The sequence below is a fragment of the Heterodontus francisci genome, chromosome 31 (genome assembly GCF_036365525.1).
Source record: "Heterodontus francisci isolate sHetFra1 chromosome 31, sHetFra1.hap1, whole genome shotgun sequence".
Taxonomy (NCBI): Eukaryota; Metazoa; Chordata; class Chondrichthyes; order Heterodontiformes; family Heterodontidae; genus Heterodontus; species Heterodontus francisci.
In genome coordinates, this window is record NC_090401.1 from 13,577,356 (window position 1) to 13,595,472 (window position 18,117).

Below are 18,117 nucleotides of genomic sequence, written 5' to 3' on the forward strand. Positions count from 1 at the left end.
AAATGAAAGTAGCTGGTATAAAGGGGAGATGGTGTGTAGTGGTAATGTCACTGAACTCACAATCTAGAGGCCCAGGCTAATGCCCAGAGGACATGGGCTCAAGTCGTATCATCGCAGCTGGTGGGATTTAAATTCAATTAATTAATAACAATCTGGAATTGAAAGCTACTTTCAGTAATGGTGCCATTAAACTATCATCGATTGTCATAAAAACCTATTCAATTCACTAATGTCCTTTAGGGAAGGAAATCTGCTGTCTTCACCTGGTCTGGCCTACATTTGGCTCCCGACCCACAGCAATGTGGTTGACTCTTAAATGGCCGAGAAATCCACTCAGGGATGGGCAGCAAATGCTGGTTTTGCCAGTGATGTCCCCATCCTGTGGAAGAATAAAATAAACTGGAGATATCTTTCAGAGTGATGCTTCATCTGTATTTCCCTATCATCCTCTGATTACAGATGTAACCTTGAGGACAGGCAGCCACCACATTCACGCTCCAGTTGCAAAGCCTTCTTTTGATCCAGAACAAGGAGGTTCTGACTTCCCCAACCTCCATCCTTTCTGGCACACGTTAGCACTCAGCAGCCATCTATTTCACTTTCTCCTCCTATTGTGGTAACACTTAAAAGGATCATATGGTTATGAAGCAATAGGCATATACCATGGACTCTCACTGAGGGAAGCATAAGGGCAAAAATGCTGAACTTGCCTGGACTATACACTGTTGTGGGAAAAATTCATTTGTGTAGACTTTGGTCAAGTCCCCAGGGGCAGGCAGCGCCACAGGCCACTACTAAGACAACCTACACAGCGTTCTTCAGTGATGTCATTGTAGCGGACAGTAGTGCTGCCTGACCCAGGGAATTAATTTAGTCTGCATAATGGCACTAAAAGCAGCATTATGCAAACAAATTTCTCACCCTGTAAGCTTTAATCAAGGTTGCATTGATGAAATCTCTCATGTCCATCCAGTTCTTTTGGTAAAGATTTTTGTGAGGAAATGATGCCACACTTATAGGTCAGGATGTAGGGCTGAGCCCAATAGAGGTAAGGTTCCATTGTGCAAGGGTATTGCACACATGTGTAGATGACCTTAGTGTATGGAATGTCTAAGGCACTTAAGTTAGGATTTGGAGGATTATTTTGATAAAACAGTGAAAACAGGAACTAAGTGGATGTTGTACTAATAAAGTATGTCTGATTGAAAGTCTAATTTTAGCCTACAATTTTGAAACTAATTCATCAGTGCCATAATTTAAACTTGCTTGGAGGTGCTAAAACAGACACCTGTGGGTTTAGTGCTCAATAAATGCTGTCCTGGCCAGTGACGCCCACATCCCATGAATGAATAAAAAAAAAGTGCTGGCGAGAAGCAACTCTCATGGAGCAGTATATGTAGCCTCCACACATCTACTTCCACTGAAGGTGCAGCATGCACCAGCTGACACACAGTGGAATGTTCCAGAATAACTCAGGGACTGAGGAAGAGGATGCACAGGTTCTTGTACACAGCACTGGAGGTCCTGGTGCAGGACGTCCAGAGGAGGAGAGATGACCTGGACCTGCAGTGGGGAACGAAGCCCACTTCACCCTCCTGTCCCTCTCCCCTGCAGAAGCCAGTGCCGCTCTGCCTAGCCTCATGCGCTCCTCCAAACTAAGGGAGACCCCAGCAAGATGTCCAGGACAAATCACCCCCTTTTTCCTGGTGACCCCATATAAGTTGTAGCACAGCACTCACACTCAGTGAAGTCCTCAGAGAATTTCTAGAATAAATGTTGATAAGATTGTTGGTGAAGACTTGACAAAAGTGTCCCAGAAAGTCTCCTGATGTGCCTCAAAAGTCATCTTCAAACCTCCAGCAGCAAGAGAACAGTGACAGTTTTCATGACTTTAAGTAGCATTCAAAATCCTCAGCAATTTTTACTCGTTTTCAGCTGGTGACTGTTAGGAGAGGTCATTAATTGAAGCGCTAGCCACAAAAGTGCTGTGCAGCCTCTTTAATGAGTGTGAGCAGGTAACTTAATTGTCAATTAGAAACCTTAACAATCCTCCAGGTGTCTGTTCATAGCATGTGCTTCAACTCCTTTACCAAGATGGCTTTTTATGCTAAAATGGCATTTCAGCTCATAACACCATTTTGGCCACCTTGGACACTCTTAAGCCCCTAAAGTATCCAGGGAAAATTTCCCCATGGGTATATCCTTCCAGATGACTGGCTGACTGAGCTGATAATTGGGAAGCTATTTTCTCTGCCTCGTAGTGAGCTTCCTCTTCTCTCTTTGCTTGTTGAGATCATTATTCTCCATTGTCAGGCTCCTTTGCAAGTATAGCAGATGTAGACATGGATAACAACTCTAACAGAAAACAATTCAATGTGAAACTTGTTTATAGCTAACAAACTACCTTTGGTAGTGGCATTCGATATTGGATCAATTTCTGTTCAGTTGAATATAACACTTTCTTGAAGCTGAATGATTTGCTGTACATTCATGTTACACAAATTTTACCCTCTCACCTTACAATTTTTGTCCTACATGGGGGGCAAATGAGACAATTTCAGAAATATAAAGGCATTAAAAATTATCTTACTATTAATCAAGACAGCAACAAAGGTGCATTTTTATGAAGAAGCTATAAATGAGAAGACTAATTTATTGACCTACTTTCTGGTCACTATGTTGGACACTGATTTAGTGAGATACCTGGCTTTTTTTGCTTGCACAAGTAGTCAATGTTTGCCCACACACGTATAATGATGCAGAGTTTTCTGGATAAAGTCATTCTGTCAGGAGTGATCTTAATCACTCTCTCTCCCTCTCTTTCTGTCCCCCTTTCACTCTCTGCCGCCCCCCCTTACTCTCTCTCTCTGCCCCCTCTCTCTCTCTCTGCCCTTTCTCTCTCTTTGCCCATCTCTCTCTCTCTTTCCCCTCTCTCTCTCTCTGCCTCCTCTCTTTATCTGCCCCCTCTCTCTCTGTTCCCTCGCTCTTTCTCTCGGCCCACTCTCTCTCTGCCCCCCTCTCTCTGCCCCATCTCTCTCTGCCCCTTTCTCGCTCTCTGCCCCTTCTCGCTCTCTGCCCCCTCTCTCTGCACTCTCTCTCTGCCCCTCTCTCTCTCTGCCCCCCCTCTCTCTCTGTCCTCTCTCTCTGTGTTTGCTCCCCTCTCTCTGTCTCCTCCCTCTCTCTGTTTGATCCCCCCTTCAGTCCCACTTCTCTCTGACAGTTGCAGAGAGCGGGAACACTCAGCAGATGGTTGATCAGTTTTTTTCAAATTCTCATGTCAGTTTCACAGCTCACTGATGCTGATATTGGGAACAACAGTTTCTGAACTTTGGATAGACTCGGGGTTTTCCGACGAGCTTTAAAAAAACCCCGAATCTGTCATTGGAGGGAAACCTTTGGCGCGCTGGATTCTGGCCCGCGGGCTGTATGTTAGAAAATCCTGGGATACAGGGACAAAGGGAGTACAGGCAATTAGAGTCGGAAGAGGGTGGTGTGGAGTATAAACACTGGTAACAACCAATTGGAATGAATGGTCTATTTCAGTGCTGCAGATTTTACATAATCAAATGCTACAGTTTACAATAAGAAGGCCTACCACCTTCTTCTCAGGGTAACTTCAGATGGGCAATAAATGTCAACAACATCCACATCCCGTGAATAAATTTTAAAATATAATAATTTGAGATTTTGGAGAATGCAAATATATGTGAGTGGTAGGATTAAGCAGTGACTTAGATCTGGACTTTCTATTGGCCAAGGTCTAGGTCTGATGCATGAAATATATCATATTGGGTATTATTGAAGAATTCAACCAAAAAACATATGAAACCTTCTAAGATAATCTGTTGTTTCAGCTGTTGGTTTCACATCAGCCTGACCAATTTCATCAACTGTTGTTCGTTAACTGTCCTATTACCAGACAACCATACCACCACTTCAGTCAGAACCAAACACGCTGTCAAGCCCAAAAATCAGTTAACAACCCTAAATCAAAATCCGGAGACCGGAGACAGACAGAGCAAGAAAGAGGAGCATGGCGGGAGTGGAGGTTTAAAAAGCACGCCAAAAGCCCAGAGTCAGAGACCGGAGACAGACAAAACGAGAGACAGAGGAGCACGGCGGGAGCAGAGGTTTAAAAAGCATGCCAAAAGTCCAGAGTCAGAGACTGCAGACAGATGGCGCGGGAGAAAGGAGCACGGCAGGAGCAGAGGTTTAAAAAGCACGCCAAAAGCCCAGAGATGGAGACCGGAGACAGAGCAAGAGAGAGAGGAGCATGGCGGGAACGGAGGTTTAAAAAGCACGCCAAAAGCCCAGAGTCGGAGACCACAGACAGAACGAGAGAGAGGAGCACGGCAGGAGTGGAGGTCCAAAAAGCATGCCAAAAGTCCAGAGTCAGAGACCGCAGAAAGACGGAGCAAGAGACAGAGGAGCATGGCGGGAGCGGAGGTTTAAAAAGCATGCCAAAAACCCAGAATCGGAGACCAGAGACAGAGCGAGACAGAGAGGAGCAGGGATTATAATAGAGTGAGAGAGAGCGCAGCAGTGAGTGTATTAGTTCAAATTAGGACAATTTAATACATAAGTGGTATTCAGTATTATTACGGTTTATCAGTATTTGTAAGGTTTACTAATAGTAGTAAAGTTTATTAGTATTGGAAAAGCTTTATTATCATTGGTAATGTCTATTAGACTGACCGAGTGCAGATTAAAAGCTGAGTGTGGAGATTCGAGTTTGGTGAGTGGCGAATTCGGTGAAGGGGACAGAGGTGCTCCATTATTCAATTTTTTGTACTCTTTTACCCCTCTAGTATTTGGTTCTTGCTTCAGTGCAGTGGAAGGAGCAGTTTGGTGAGTACTTGGTAAGCTGTGACATTACAGGCAAGTAGGTAGGTGATTGGTTTGGGAAGAAGCTACCTGTTTGGTGAGTATCTGGTAAGTGATTAAGTTCCATTCCAATCCTAACGTTTAAAATAGTAAAGGAACTAGAATAAGCTTAATAAAATATATAAAAAAAGGAAAATAAAATAAAAAATTGAATAAAATAATTAAGTAGTTAACTAAAACACACTAAGGATGGCAGGACAGGCGAAGTGTCATGGCTGCAGCATGTGGGAGCTCCTGGATGCCAGTGTGATCCAGGGCAAACACGTCTGCAATAAGTGTTTGCAGCTCGAAGAGCTTTGGCTCAGAGTCATTGAACTGGAGTCTGAGTTGCAGACACTGCGACACATCAGGGAGGGGAAGACTTACCTGGACACTTTGTACCAGGAGGTGGTCACACCCCTTAGGATAGGGTCTTCTGATTTGGTCAGTGGTCAGGGACAGGAGAGTGTGGCTGCAGCTGAGGCAGGTAAGGGGACCCAGAGGGCAGGAGAGTAGGAGTCTCAGCCTTTGCGATTGTCCAACAGGTTTGAGGTTCCTTCAGCTTGTTTGAATGAGAGTGGGGGCTGCAGGGTGGATGAGCAACCTGACCATGGCACAGGAAGCTAATCACTGGAAGGAGAAAAAAGGAATGTAGTGGTAGCAGGGGACAGTATAGTGAGGGGATTGACACTGTTCTCTGCAGCAAAGAGCAAGAGTCCAGACGGCTGTGTTGCCTGCCCGGTGCCAGGGTTCAGGACATCTGATCAGGGCTGGAGAGGAACTTACAGTGGGAGGGGGAAGATCCTGTCATCGTGGTCCATGGTAGGTACCAATGACATAGGCAGGACAAGGAAAGAGGTTCTGCATAGTCAGTATGAGGAACTAGGCACCAAATTAAGAAGCAGAACCTCAAAGGTAATAATCCCTTGTGGGAGAATCTAGAACTAGGGGTCACTATTTAAAAATAAGGGGTCACCTATTTAAGACAGAGATGAGGAGAATTTTTTTCTCTCAGAGGGTCATGAGTCTTTGGAATTCTCTTCCTCAAAAGGAGGTGGAAGCAGAATCTTTGAATATTTTTCCGGCAGAGGTAGATAGATTCTTGATGAACAAGGGGGTAGAAGGTTATTGGGGGTAGAGGAAATGTGGAGTAATCAGTTCAGTCATGAACTTACTGAATGGCAGAGCAGGTTCAAAGGGCCGAGTTGCCTATTCCTGCTTCTCATTCATATGTTCATAAAATCTCTTCAGGGACTTTCCTTTACTGGCCAAGGTATAGAATACAAAAGCAGGATTGTAATGCCGGAACTGTATAAAATGCTGGTTAGGCCTCAGCTGGAGTATTGCGTACAGTTCTGGTCACCACATTACAGGAAGGACATAATTGCTCTGGAGAAAGTACAGAGGAGGTCTACGAGAATGTTGCCAGGTCTGGAAAATTGCAGGTATGCGGAAAGATTGGATCGGCTGGGGTTGCTTTCCTTAGAACAGAGGAGGCTGAGGGATGACTTAATTGAGGTGCATAAAATTATGAGGAGCCTACATAGAGTAGACAGGAAGGATCTGTTTCCCCTAGTAGAGAGGTCAATTACCAGGGGGCACAGATTTAAGGTGATTGGTAGAAGGATTAGAGGGGACACGAGGAAAAACTTTTTCACCCAGAGGGTGGTGGGCGTCTAGAATTCACTGCCCGGATCGATGGCGCAGGCAGAAATCCTCAACTCATTTAAAAGGTAGCTGAAGTGCTGTAACTTGCAAGGCTACGGACCAGGTGCTGGAAGGTGGGATTTGATTGGGCAGCTAGTTTTCTTTTAGCTGGCGCAGACACAATGGGCTGAATGGCCTCCTTCTGTGCCGTAACTTTTCTCTGGTTCTATGATTGCAGATCACCAAAATATCAGGAGTTTTAAAAGCTAACTCAGCAGTCTTGGTGCAGGAGGGAATAGGTGTGCAACAGGCACAGTGGAAACACTGAATTTGTAGAACAGAGTTCACTAATTTCTTTCAGGCCTGCTGTTCTGTTTTATTGTGAATTGACGTTTTTGTGGCTGTTACATACACAAGTTTCATTAAGGCCCCAGATTTGATATAAAAATACTTAAAACGATGCCTAGCACAATTCAGTGGTATTTGAATTAGAGCAAGGGAAGTTCCACGAGGACTGGAACTCTTAAGTTGGCATTGGATGTATATGTTTTTGTTATGTTTACACCACTATTTTAGAATACTTCTTTTGTAAGACAGTTTTCCATTTTTCTAAATTGTTATTAGTTCAGAAAAAAATTGTTTTGAAAGTGTCTCAAGTACTATATTTCATACTTTATATGGTACAAGATGAAGGAGGGCTTGGTAGGGAGAGCAGTAGGTTTCAAATAATCTGCAGGCTGTGGCGCACTGCATTACCAATGACCCAGGGAAATTGGCTCACCTTGCTCTGGGTCCGTAGGGCATATTTTTGCCATGTGCAGCAGACACCTGGAGTCAACTTACAAAATAGGGTTAGTGGTACCAGCAGTTAACAAGATCACTACTGCCGTCAATTGTTATGTTTATGGCTCATTCCCAGCGAGCATTGCAATATCAAGTAATATGCTGGCTCACACCTAGATCGAACAAATGATGCTGATCCAATGTGGCAGTAAGCATGTGCAACTGTGGTTTAATGTATGAAGTACCTGGAAGATGTGAGTGTGTGAAAAATGTCACTTGTACTGAAGAATGGGTATGTACAAGATTCAGTAAAAGAGCTATAAAGTTGTGGAAAGGCTAGACATAGGTGAGCAGTTGACAGGCAACACCTTATGGCATGAATCTTATGCCATCTACCTGATAGATAATGTTGTATATTCATCTTGCCTTGTTAGATTCCTGAAAGTATGTCATCTTTGCTATATCTGTTGCCATGTCTTCCAGGTATAGTAGGCAGTGATGAACCTCACGGCACTTCCAGTGAGACATGGTGCATGCTATCTTCTCTAAGGTGCTGTGGTGTGTCAACAGGGCAACCCTCCTTAAGCAGCAGCATGTCCACTTTAACAGCTGCCAAACTGGGATCAGGTACCGTCCTGAAGAAAGGTCACAGCCCTGAAATTTTAACTGTGTTTCTCTCTCCACTGATGTTCCAGACCTGCTGAGTATTTTCAGCACTTTTTGTTTTTATTTCAGGTACAGTGCCACTCTGACATCTCCGCAGTGATTCCATACGGTGCCTCTGTTTTGGGGCGTCTGCCTTTATGGTCTCATAGTTTCTTCCCTTTCCAGCTGCACAGCTTTTATTAAAGCTACTAACTTCTTACAATCATTTTTTTCTTTAAAAAGGTACACACATTTGTAATGCTCCAAATGTTATTTATTTACTTTTCAACAGCATTTTGTTGAGGACTGTATGCTCCAGATAATTTACAAAGGCCCTTCATCATACTTTGGGCACAAGGCTCAAGCTGCATAGGGGGCATGTTCAAAGGAAATTCATGGCTTAGACTTGCTGCATCTGGTGAGGCCAGCTCATCATCCTGTTAGCACATTGGTCCGAGCAGATTTTAGCTGGCACCAGTGAATATGACGTCTGGTTTCAAGATACGCAGTTGTTGCGACTGTGCAATTTACTTATAGATGGATTCTAAGCAGCATTTTGCTAATTTGACTGTTAAGCATGTCAATTATCAGTTGAGTTAGTAGTTATATAGTTTACATAAATATGTAGTTATTTGCTATACTTATGTAGGCAGAAATACTTGTCTAAATTTGGAGGAATGTAGCATCCGCATGCAATATTTGATGCTGAGTGATTGGTTGATTGGAGTCAGACTCTTCAGAGTTGTTGAGTATTGTGATTAGCTTCATTTTTTTGTGAACTATTTATAGAAGCACAGTCGAATTAAATCTCTGTGACATGTTCTGTAATAAATTTCAATAGATTACTATTTAACATAGGAACATTATAGGAGGGAGTAGGCCATTAAGCCTCTTCTCTGTCATTCAGTTTGTTCGTGACTGATCTCTAACTCAACTCCATTTTCCTGCCTTTTCTCCATGTCCTTTGATATCCTTACCTAACAAGAATAATCCATCTCAACCATAACAACTTGCATTTTTATACAGTGTATCAGGCAAACCCCCCACCCGCCAAGACTGAGGCACACATTATTTCGCCACATGAACAGTAAAACTTAAAATTGCAAGTCCCTGACTGGAAAGACATTTGAATAGTAACAGACAGTGTTGGAACAATGGGGACCCAGTCATTGCTTCCCCAATACACAGAAGAAGTGATCAGACCAGTTTTAGTCACATGACTAACTGGCCGTTGCAGAGGTTGGAACTGAGAGTGTTTTAAATTGGAGAAAACAGGATTTGAACTCAGAAAACTCTTGGCTCCTGGTTTGAGAAGACCTCTCTCCTGTCTGCTCTCATCTCGCTCACACCTGCATTGGAAACCATTGAAGACATATGAACACTAAGAGTGAAAAGTCTCCTACGTGAACAAGGTTTAAGAACACTGGGCCCCGACGAACAGCAAGACTACCTACAATCAAGTGAGCTCGAAGCACAGTAAACAAGAAACTCTTCTGATATTGCCTCAAACCACTCTCTACTATATTTTCCTCCCCTCTTTTCTGTCCGTATTTACATGTGTGTATCGCATGTGCTTGCTAGCCTGGGCGCGTTGTATATCCATAGGCGTGAACCGTATTAGAGTTTAAGTTTAAGCTTAAGGTTGAATAAATTTCATCTTTCTCTTTTAAACCTGAGAAAACCTAGTGTGTTGGTTTCTTTGCCTTAAAATTGGGAAGTTGTGAACAATGATTCACTAAAGGGGGGAGCTCAAAACACAGTGTGTTTAAAAATAAAACCCTGTTACAATAAGACCAGGTAAAGACAGCAAAAGACACCTAGACACATTTCTCACCTGGTCGTAACAAGTGTCTTTAATGTAGTGAAACATTCCAAGGTGCTTCACCCGAGCGTTATTTGACACGCAGCCACATAAGGAAATATTAGGACTGGAAAGAAGTGAATTTTAAGGATAGTCCCACAGAAGAAGAGTGAGGTAGAGAGGTGGAGAAAATTCCACAAGTTTGGGCCAAGGCAGCTGAAGGCACCAACAGCAATCATGTAGCAATTAAAGTCAGAAAGGCCAGAATTGGAGGAGTGCACGGATCTCAGAGGACTGTAGGGCTGCAAGAGGTTACAGAGATTGGGAGAGGTGAGGCCATGGAGAAATTTGGAAACAAGGATTAGAATTTTAAAATCTCAGTTTTGAAAATTTCAAGTGTTACAGCATCTGCACCTGTTGGGAAGAAAGTTCCAAACTTCTACTACTCTTTGTGTGCAAGTGCTGCCTGATTTCACTCTTGAATAGCATCGCTCTAATTTTAAGATTATGTTCCCTTATTCTCGATTCCCCCACCAGAGGAAATAGTTTCTCTGTACCTATCCTATAAAATCCTTATAAGATCTCGATCAGATTACCTCTCAATCTCCCATACTTAAGAAAATTAAAGCTAAGTTTATGCAATCTCATAACCTAACCCTCTAGGCCCCAGTATCATTCTGGTGAATTTGCACTGCACCCCCTCCAAGGCCCATAAATCATTCCTGAGGTCGTGTCTAAAACTGAATGCAGTACTCCAGATGGGGTCTGATTAAGGCTCGATGTTACCTCCTCTACTTTTTATTCTAACTCATTTGAGCTGAAAGCCAACATTTCATTGGCCTTTTTGATTGCCTTTTTTACCTGTCTACTAGGCTTTAGTGTTTTGTGTACTTGGGTTCACAAATCTCTCCTTCCGCTCTACAGTCTCCAGTTTCACACCATTTAGAAAGTACTCTGATTTATCTTTCTTGAGTCCAAAGTAGATGACCTCACCTGCCCATGTTGAACTCCAGTTGCCATAGCTTTGCCCAAATGCTTAACATGTCTATGTCCATACGCAACTTCCTGCTCCCATTTGCAGTACTTAGTGTTCCTCCGAACTAATTGCTATCTGCATCTACAACTCTCTATTCTTCATCCTCCTAATTGTTATGCTCTATTCATTTGAACCCAGTAAGCCGTCAGACTGCAGTTCTGAACTGAATCCTGTTATGTTACATTAATCTGAACCAAGCTAATCTGTCAGACTATATCGGAACTGACTTCTTTGATGAAGTAGTAAAGAGAGTTGATGAAGGTAGTGCAGTATATATGGAGTTTCAAATGGCAGTTGATCAAATGCCTCATTATATACTTATTTGCAATATAGATGCACAGGGTATTTAAGGGAAAGTGGTAACTTGGGTACGCAATTGGCTAAGGGATAGGAAATAGAGAATAATGGTGAATGTAATTGTATATTAATTGTATTTAATTGTATACAGATGGTGGGCATGAACTGGAGATTCATTTGTGCCCCTATAACAAGGAACAGACTGAAACTGTGGTTGTTGGATTAGGAGGCACTTATTTATATTGTGGATCACTGTAAATAAATCCTTGTGGAAGTGTGTTAAGTTTGGTTCAAGTTCTATCCTTTATTACTTGGCTCCCTTGAATATAACATGGCAGCAGAGAATGGATGCGTCAAGGTGAAGATTGGAAACTAAGAAAACATTTTCAGACAGAAAACTAAAATCCTAGTGGCCACTGTGGAAAATGACAGAAAGCAAGTGTAAATTGTCAGAGTATGATTACCCTCCGATGTTCTCGGAGTTTCAACCATATGACTGGTGGAAATATGAAGTGGATATGTGGACATGGGTTATGAACCTAGCAAAGAGAAAATAAGGTATGGCCTTGGCATTGTTTCTTCCTACAAGAAGTAAAATCAGAAGTATTTTGTGAGATGGATGCCCGTCAGTTGGATAGTGATGAAGGTTTGGACCTTTTTCTGTTAAAGGCCAATGAGGCATGGTCAGAATTCTGGAAACAGATGGGCATTCCATGGAAGACAATATTATGGACTTCAATAGATTATATAAAAGATTGTCAAAATTCAATTTGGTGACCCTTGGATCAGTACTAGAGTTTAAATTACGGGATTGTGCTAATGTGTCTCATATGGACTGGCACCTGGTTCTAACTGGTGTTTGGTTCTCGGAGAAGGAGAACCTGTCGGATCAGATGTCTGCTGCCGAAAAAAAATTTCTGGGGAAACAATCACCTTTTTTATTAATTCATGGGATGTGCGCGTCGCTGGCTAGGCCAGCATTTATTGCCCATCCCTAATTGCCCTTGAGAAGGTGGTGATGAGCTGTCTTCTTGAACCGCTGCAGTCCATGTGAGGTAGGGACACGCACAGATATGTTAGGAAGGGAGTTCTAGGATTTTTGACCCAGCGACAGTGAAGGAATGGCGATATAGTTCCAAGTCAGGATGGTATGTGACTTGGAGGGGAACTTGCAGGTGGTGGTGTTTCCATGCATCTGCTGCCCTTGTCCTTCTCGTTGGTAGAGGTCACGAGTTTGGAAGGTGCTGTCTAACAAACCATTGGTGCGTTGCTGCAGTGGATCTTGTAGATGGTACACACTGCTGTCACAGTACGCTGGTGGTGGAGGGAGTGAATGTTTGTGGATGGGGTGCCAATCAAGCGGGCTGCTTTGTGCTGGATGGTGTCAAGCTTCTTGAGTGTTGTTGGAGCTTCACCCATCCAGGCAAGTGGAGATTATTCCATCACACTTCTGACTTGTGCGTTGTAGATGGTGGACAGGCTTTGGGGAGTCAGCAGGTGAGTTACTCGCCGCAGGATTGCTAGCCTATGACCTGCTGTTGTAGCCATGGTATTTATATGCCTACTCCGATTCAGTTTCTGGTCAATGGTAGTCCCTATGATGTTGATAGTGGGGGATTCAGCGATGGTAATGCCATTGAATGTCAAGGAGAGATGGTTAGATTCTCTCTTGTTGGAGATGGTCAATGCCTGGCACTTGTGTGGCGTGAATGTTACTTGCCAGTTATCAGCCCAAGCCTGGATATTGTCCAGGTCTTGCTGCATTTCGACATGGACTGCTTCAATATCTGAGGAGTCGCGAATGGTGCTGAACATTGTGCAATCATCAGCGAACATCCCCACGTCTGATCTTATGATTAAAGAAAGGTCACTGATGAAGCAGCTGAATATGGTTGGGCCTAGGACACTACCCTGAGGAACTCCTGCAGTGATGTCCTGGAACTCAGATGATTGACCTCCAACAACCGCAACCATCTTCTTTTGCGCTAGGTATGACTCCAACCAGCGGACTGTTTTCCCCCTGATTCCCATTGACTTCAGTTTTGCTAGGGCTCCTTGATGCCATACTCGGTCAAATGCTGCCGTGAAGTCAAGGGCAATCACTCTCACCTCACTTCTTGAGTTCAGCTCTTTTGTCCATGTTTGAACCAAGACTGTAATGAGGTCAGGAGCTGAGTGGCCCTGGCTGAACCCAAACTGAGCGCCACGGAGCAGGTTATTGCTAAGCAAGTGCCACTTGACGGCACTGTTGATGACAACTTCCATCACTTTACTGATGATTGATAGAAGGCTGATGGGGCAGTAATTGGCCAGTTTGGAATTGTCCTGCTTTTTTGTGCACAGAGCATAACTGGGTAATACTTGAGCGGAGCGGACCTGTGGGGAGAACGCCGAGAGCGGAGCCTATAAATCCAACCTGAGGATCGAGGCCCAGTCTCTTGCCTTCCGGGAGCAGAGAGGAGCTCTTCAAGCGCGCCGGAGTTTTGAAAAAAAAAAGAAAAAAAAGTCAACAGTGACGTCAGAGGAGAGCTACAAGGTGATTGGTTGGGTGAGTAGCAGCTGTTAGTGCATTTAAATATCTTAATAAAGACAAGGGGAAAGTTTTTTTTGTTGAAAGAAAAACCTCTGGTGATAAGGTGAGTACTACTAAAGTTTTTTTTTTAAGGACTTTAGATTGGAGTGGGCAGAACAAGGCCCCTAGTGTAATTAGTATTTTTTAATTAAGTGAATAACTAATTAATCTAAGGGTAGGTCATGTTAGGAGATATGCCCCGTGATATGCTCCTCCTGCGCTATGTGGGAAATCAGGGACGCTTCCAGTGTCCCTGACGACCATGTGTGCAGGAAGTGTATCCATCTGTGGTCACACCGCAGGTAATGGCAGCACAGTCAGAAAAGGGATGGGTGACCACCACACGGAGTAGTAGGCGTAGGCAGGTAGTGCAGGAGTCCCCTGTGGCCATCCCCCTCTCAAACAGATATACCGCTTTGGATGCTGTTGAGGGGGGATGACTTCCCAGGGGAAAGCAGCAACAGCCAAGTCCGTGGCACCACGGAGGGCTCTGCTGCACAGCAGGGGAGGAAAAGGGGTGGAACAGCGATAGTGATAGGGGATTCTATCATAAGGAGTGCAGATAGGCATTTATGTGGCCGCAAACAAGACTCCAGGATGGTATGTTGCCTCCCTGGTGCTAGGGTCAAGGATGTCTTGGAGCGGCTGCAGGACATTCTGAAAGGGGAGGGTGAGCAGCCAGAGGTCGTGGTCCATATTGGTACTAACGACATCGGCAGGAAGACAGATGAGGTCCTGCAAAGTGAATATAGGGAGTTAGGAAGAAGGTTAAAAAGCAGGACTTCCAGGGTTGTAATTTCAGGATTACTCTCCGTACCACGTGCTAGTGAGGGTAGGAATAGGAGGATAAGAGCTGGTGTAGGCGGGAGGGCTTCAGCTACTTGGATCATTGGGATCTCTTCTGATGCAGAGGTGACCTGCACAAGAGAGACGGGTTGCATCTGAACTGGAAGGGGACCAATATCCTTGTGGGGAGGTGTGCTAGTACTACTCGGGAGGGTTTAAACTAGTCTGGCAGGGGGGTGGGACCCAAAGTAGTAGTCTCTCCGATGAGATAGTTGAGGCAAATGTAGAGGTTAAAGCAAGCAAGTCCAATAGGCAGGCTGGGCAGGGGCAGGACAGGAAGCGTGGAAGGTCTGGTAGGCTGAACTGCAATTACTTTAATGCAAGAAGCCTTACAGGTAAGGCAGATGAACTCAGAGCATGGATCAGTACATGGGATTGTGATATTATAGCTATTACGGAAACGTGGTTGAGGGATGGGCAGGACTGGCAGCTCAATGTTCCGGGATACCGCTTCCGGCGTGACAGAGGTGGAGGTAAGAGAGGAGGGGGAGTTGCACTTTGATTAGGGAGGACATCACGGCAGTACTTAGAGAGGATATCCCGGGAGGAACGTCCAGCGAGGCCATATGGGTAGAACTTAGAAATAAGAACGGGGTGATCACTTTGATGGGATTATACTATAGGTCCCCCAATAGAGGAAATTTGAGGAGCATATATGTAGGGAAATCACAGATAGGTGTAGGAATTATAGGGTTGTAATAGTAGGTGATTTTAACTTTCCTAATATTGACTGGGACTGCCTTAGTGCTAAGGGATCAGATGGGGAAGTATTTGCTAAATGTGTACAGGATAGCTTTTGGAAGCAGTATGTGGATGGCCCTACTAGAGAAGGGGCTACACTCGACCTCCTCTTAGGAAATGAAGCTGGGCAGGTGGTTGATGAGTCAGTGGGGGAGCACTTTGCGACCAGTGACCATAACTCTATTAGCTTCAAGATAGTTATGGAAAAGGATAGGACTGATCCTCAGGTTGAAGTCCTAAATTGGGGGAATGCTAATTTTGATGACATCAGATAGGAACTCTCAAAAGCTGAATGGGAGAGGCTGTTTACAGGTAAAGGGACGTCTGGCAAGTGGGAGGCTTTTAAAAGTGAGATAGGAAGAGTTCAGGGCTGGCATGTTCCTGTTAGATGGAAGGGCAAGGCTGGCAAGTTTAGGGAACCTTGGTTGACGAGGGATATTGAGGGTCTGGTCAGGACTAAGAAGGAGGCATATGTCAGGTATAAGCAGCTGGGATTTAGCGAGCCCCTCGAGGAGTATAGGGGATGCAGGAGTACTTAAGAAGGATATTAGGAGGGCAAAAAGGGGCCATGAGATTTCCCTGGCAGATAAGATAAAGGAGAATCCTATAAGTATATTAAGAGTAAAAGGGTAGCTAGGGAGAGAGTAGGTCCCCTTAAGGATCAGTGTGGTAATCTATGTGTGGAGCCACGGGAAATGGCCGAGGTCTTAAATGAATACTTCTCATCTGTATTTACCGTGGAGAAGATCATGGAAGCTAGTGAGTTCAAGGGAGGTAACAGCGATATCCTGGAGCATATCAACATTACAAAGGAGGAGGTGTTGGAGGTTTTGAAGCGCTTTAAGGTGAATAAATCCCCAGGGCCTGACCAGGTGTATCCTAGCATGCTATGTGAAGCAAGGGAGGAGATTGCTGGGGCCCTGGCAGAGATTTTTGTATCATCGTTAGCCACGGATGAGGTACCGGAAGACTGGAGGATAGCTAATGTTGTGCCTTTATTTAAGAAGGGAAACAGGGATAAGCCAGGGAACTACAGGCTGGTGAGCCTTACATCAGTGGTGGGAAAGTTATTGGAAGTGATTCTGAGAGACAGGATTTATATGCATTTCAAAAGGCATGGTCTGATTAGGGATAGTCAGCATGGCTTTGTGCGTGGGAAATCATGTCTCATGAATTTGATTGCTTTTTTCAAGGAGGTGACCAAGAGGATTGACAAGGTCAGGGCGATGGACGTTGTCTACATGGACTTTAGCAAGGTCTTTGACAAGGTCCCGCGTGGTAGGCTGGTCCAGAAGGTTTGAACACATGGGATCCAGGGTGAGCTAGCCAATTGGATACAAAATTGCCTTGGTGATAGGAGGCAGAGGGTGGTAGTGGAGGGTTGTTTTTCAGATTGGAGGCCGGTGACCAGTGGTGTGCTGCAGGGATGACCAGTGGTGTGCTGCAGGGATTGGTGCTGGGCCCTCTGTTGTTTGTCATATATATTAATGACTTGGATGAAAATGTAGGGGGCATGATTAGTAAGTTTGCAGATGACATCAAAATTGGTGGTATAGTGGACAGTGAAGAAGGTTGTCTAAGGTTACAACAGGATATAGATAAATTGGGAAAGTGGGCAATAGATTGGCAAATGGAATTTAACGCAGACAAGTGCGAAGTGATGCATTTTGGGAGGTTAAACCAGGGCAAGACATATACAGTGAATGGCAGGGCCCTGGGAAGTGTTGTTGAGCAGAGAGACCTTGGGGTGCAAGTACATAGTTCCCTGAAAGTGGCAACACAGGTAGACAGGGTGGTGAAGAAGGCGTATGGCATGCTGGCCTTCATCGACCGAGGCACTGAGTACAAGAGTTGGGACGTCATGTTACAGTTGTACATAACGGTTAGGTCGCATTTGGAGTACTGTGTGCAGTTCTGGTCGCCGTACTACAGGAAAGATGTGATTAAGCTAGAGAGGGTGCAGAAAAGATTCACAAGGATGTTGCCTGGTTTGGAAGGCTTGAATTATAAAGAGAGATTGGATAGGCTGGGTCTGTTTTCCCTGGAGCGAAGGAGGCTGAGAGGGGATATGATAGAGGTATACAAAATTATGAGAGGCATAGATAGGGTAGATAGCCAGAGTCTGTTTCCCATGGTCGGGGTGACTAAAACTAGAGGGCATAGATTTAAGATGAGAGGGAGGAGGTTTAAAGGGGATCAAAGGGGTAAATTTTTCACACAAAGAATAGTGGAATGAGCTGCCAGAGGAGGTGGTGGAGGCAAGAACAGTAGCAACATTTAAGAGGTATCTGGACAGGTACTTGAATGAGCCAGGCATAGAAGGATATGGAATTAATGCAGGCAGGTGGGATTAGTATAGATAGGCATAATGGTCGGTATGGACGCGGTGGGCCGAAGGGCCTATTTCTATGCTGTATGACTCTATAATTTGCCACATCGCAGGGTAGATGCCAGTGTTGTAGCTGTACTGGAACATCTTGGCTAGGGGCGTGGCAAGTTCTGCAGCACAGGTCTTTGGTACTATTGCCAGAATGTTGTCACGGCCCATAGCCTTTGCAGTATCCAGTGCCTTCAGTCGTTTCTTGATATCACACGGACTGAATCGAATTGGCTGAAACCTGGCATCTGTGATGTTGGGGACTTTGGGAGGAGGCCAAGATGGATCATCAACTCGGCACTTCTGGCCGAAGATTGTTGCAAATGTTTCAGCCTTATCTTTTGTACTGATGTGCTGGGCTCCCCCATCATTGAGGATGGGGATATTTGTGGAGCCACCTCCTCCAGTTAGTTGTTTAACTGTCCACCACCATTCACAGCTGGATGTGGCAGGACTGCAGAGCTTAGATCTGATTTGTTGGTTATGGGATCGCTTAGCTCTGTCTAACG

General features: G+C 44.6%; 1 protein-coding gene across 1 annotated transcript in view; it reads right to left on the reverse strand.

Moving 5' to 3' along the window:
* Window positions 1-18,117, reverse strand: part of LOC137347073 (adhesion G protein-coupled receptor B2-like) — a 1,240,702-nt gene that overhangs the window by 868,430 nt on the left and 354,155 nt on the right. The gene's annotated exons all lie outside the window — the stretch shown is intronic.